The 3,460-nt window shown below is 32.6% G+C and overlaps 1 long non-coding RNA gene across 1 annotated transcript; it reads left to right on the forward strand.

Annotated features, from left to right (window-relative positions):
• Positions 1-2,370: 2,370 nt before the first annotated feature.
• Positions 2,371-2,757, forward strand: LOC149672392 (uncharacterized). Its single transcript, XR_016367134.1, has 3 exons — positions 2,371-2,476; positions 2,536-2,612; positions 2,685-2,757. It is a non-coding gene; the product is annotated as an uncharacterized LOC149672392 (long non-coding RNA).
• Positions 2,758-3,460: the final 703 nt, after the last annotated feature.

A 3,460-nucleotide genomic window follows, 5' to 3' on the forward strand; every position in this document is an offset into this window, starting at 1 on the left:
TTCATTTGTACACTGACGAGGTGGAATTGGCAAATCCCCTAGGATCTAAGCGGGGAAAACATAAAATTAGTGTTTTCTATTTTTTTATTGGAAACCTTTCCCCAAGACATCGAAGTAAAATTAGCAATATTTATCTGGCAATTATAGTAGGTATAAGCTAGTGGAGCTTTACGGGTATGAAGCCATTTTGGAACCTCTAATACGTGATTTAATTACTCTTCAAACTGAGGTTATATATGTAAAAGAACAAAATTCGATCGTTAAAGGAGCTTTAGCGTCTGTTTCAGGTGATAATTTGTCATCGCATTTATTGGCAGGATTTAATCAAAGTTTTTCACGTGGAAGAATATGTCGTCATTGCATGGCCACTAAAAACAATATAGCGGAACAATTTTGTGAGTAAGTTTAAGATATAGTCTCTGCAAATAGCATTTTGGAGCTCAGGAATATATAAAATACAAATTTAAAACCTTTTTATGTGTTAAATTGAAACATATTTTATACGAATATTGTTAAAGAATAATTACCAATATTGTTAGAGAATAATTACCAATATTGTTAGAGAATAATTACCAATATTGTTAAAGAATAATTACCAATATTGTTAAAGAATAATTACCAATATTGTCTAAGAATAGTTACGAATATTTTCAAAGAATAATTTTAAACTATAAATAGTTATTATATTTGACAAGTATGAAATCTAAACATTATCATAAAACCACCCGAGTAGGCGTCACGTAGCTACTGTGTCACATACCATCAAAGGACAAAAGAAGTAAATCTTCAAAGCCCCTTCACAATAGAAAACCTCTCTGCGAATATCAAGAAAGCTTTCAAAAAAGATTTTACCGCTATACAAGTATTATCTGCCAAATGGAACAAATACGTTGATATTGATAGCGATGAGGAAGAAAGCCCGCCAGATGGTACAGAATTAAATATTATTGGTACTGTTGAGAAAACCGCTTCTCTAGAAGTTGGTGATTTGCCATTAATAAGGTAATAAATTAAAGTTCATGCACTTAAGGTTTGAAAATAATTACACTCATTATTCCTAATTTCGACGAATTTCTCTACCATAGTGGGAATTCTGAATCAAGTGGTTATGATTTAGAAAGTCGGATTTCTTCTACAGCAGATGATTCGAATTTGAAACCAATAGCCACTCTGCCGCTAAGATATAGGGTTCCACCTTTACGAGCTGTTGTTCAGCAATTGATTGATTCAAAAAACAGTTTGCTTTTCGCAACACAATTCAATTCGAAAATAATAGATTTGTTATATGAATATTTCAGTCGATATACAATGTACGCTATATTCAACTATACTTTACGCTTATTCAAAATATGCACATTTTTATCAAAATTGACATGGTGCATATTTTGAAAGCTCTTTTATTTTCGGCTGAAACTTTCGAATCTATACTATTTGTTCCATTTTTAATCTAGGTATCCTCAACATGACTAATACGTAAGAGTTGTGTCTGCTTTAGTTAGATACAACCGATTTCTAGTAGATAGAACCAAAGTTGGGACTGAATATGTAAGTTCGAATGATATATTAATCAATTGGCAACTTTTATGGTTCCATATGCTTCGCATGTGCCTTGAAATGAACTGCCAAAGCTCACCACTAATCTAAATTAATGAGGATTTAAAATGATACCATTTAATGTGGTATCAGTCTCTTGGATGGGGGTTGTCTTCATTAATTTTCTCTCTCTTTTCTCAAGGACACTTGGCTTGGAAGTTTAATTTCAAAATTTAAAAGAGAGCGAAAACCTTTGACTCATTTGGATTTCGTACAAGAAAAGAAAAAGAAACATCGTCATTCAAAGAACAAAAAAAGGGAGCTCAGCCCTGAATCTAAAAAAGACACAATAACGAAAGTACAGAGGATTAAAGTGACTGTAAGTTCAAAGACCCCGTTTTGAGGATGGCATTTTTCTTAATATTAAAGGGAAAATATTAAAACAATAGAAGTAATTTGTTCTACATGTTTGACGATGAAATTTTCCAGGAGTCTTTCCTTGAAGATGAGTTGAGTATTCAAGCCCATATAAAAATTATCCAAGATGAGTTTAAAAAAACCAAGCCAAACCAAGTTTTGCTTGATGAAAAAATGAAGAGAACCCTTTAGTTTAGTGAAAGACAAGTATGTCTCCGAAATTTTGGAAATTTTCCCCAATCTAATTAACGGTGACGAGGTGAATTACGAATAATTAAAATTTATTATGTGAATCGTATTAAAATTCTAAGAATCTAATTGTTTCATTCTGTAAATGTATATTAGCTTATCAGGGAGTTTCGAAGAGTGACAGCCAGTGATATAGACCCCGAGAAGGAATTTAAATCGTATATCATGCCTCTAGCTACAAAAATCTTAAGCATCACGAAGCGGACGTCTATTTCTCAAAAGATAACCGAACAGTTACTGGCCAAAAAGAATTTTTTAACTGAAGAAAAGTATAATGGTTTGAATAGAACGGTGAAGTATGTTTTCCAAACTTTATAATATTTGGATTTAATTTAGAGCTTCAAATCAACGCTTCGATTATTCTATTGCCATTGGTATTTAAGGAAAGTTTTGAAATGCTGATAAAGTTTGAAGTGGGTTTAGACATCATGGTTTTCTGTTTTCCCGAAAACCGCCATTATAACCCCTATTCTACTCAATTTTAGGACCCGGGTGCTGAACACAAAAATGCCGTTTTAATTCTGGAAACTGAGGATTTTTTAGAAAAACCAACGAAAATGCTTTTTTGAAACGCCATATTTTCGTCTTCGAATATAACAAAAGGATTTGTTTCCTTATTTATATCATACTACGTTTTTGGCATAGAGTACCCGAAAAATCTTACGAAGACATTAGAATTCGTCCAAAAGGCTATTCTACAAGTGGGGCCTAATTTGAAAAATATATCAGTGCCTATTAAAAATGCCATCAATCGATTAAGTGCCTGAACAATACAGTCAAAAATCGCATTTCATTGGTTAGTTTACATGAATATTGTACCATTTTGAGTAGCAAATAAAACCATTTGTCGTACCAAATGAAACAATTTTTTGTACCAAATGAAACAATTTTTTGTACCAAATGAAACAATTTTTTGTACCAAATAAAACTATTTTTAGTTCCCAAAAATGCCATTTTTAGTACCGACAAATGCCATTTTTAGTAACGACAAATACCATTTTTAGTACCGACAAATACCATTTTTAGTACCGACAAATACCATTTTTAGTACCGTAAAATGCCATTCTTAGTACCGAAAAATGCCGTACTTAGTACCGGAAAATGCCGTTCTTAGTACCGAAAAATGCCGTTCTTAGCTCCGAAAAATTCCGTTCTTAGCTCCGAAAAATGCCGTTCTTAGCTGCGAAAAATGCCGTTCGTAGCACCCAATAATACTACTCTTAGCACCCAAAAATACCATTCTTAGCACCCAAAAATACCA

Source organism: Phalangium opilio, unplaced genomic scaffold (genome assembly GCF_054372755.1).
Source record: "Phalangium opilio isolate 3A_F unplaced genomic scaffold, DU_Popi_V2 ptg000053l_1, whole genome shotgun sequence".
In the NCBI taxonomy this organism is placed as follows: domain Eukaryota; kingdom Metazoa; phylum Arthropoda; class Arachnida; order Opiliones; family Phalangiidae; genus Phalangium; species Phalangium opilio.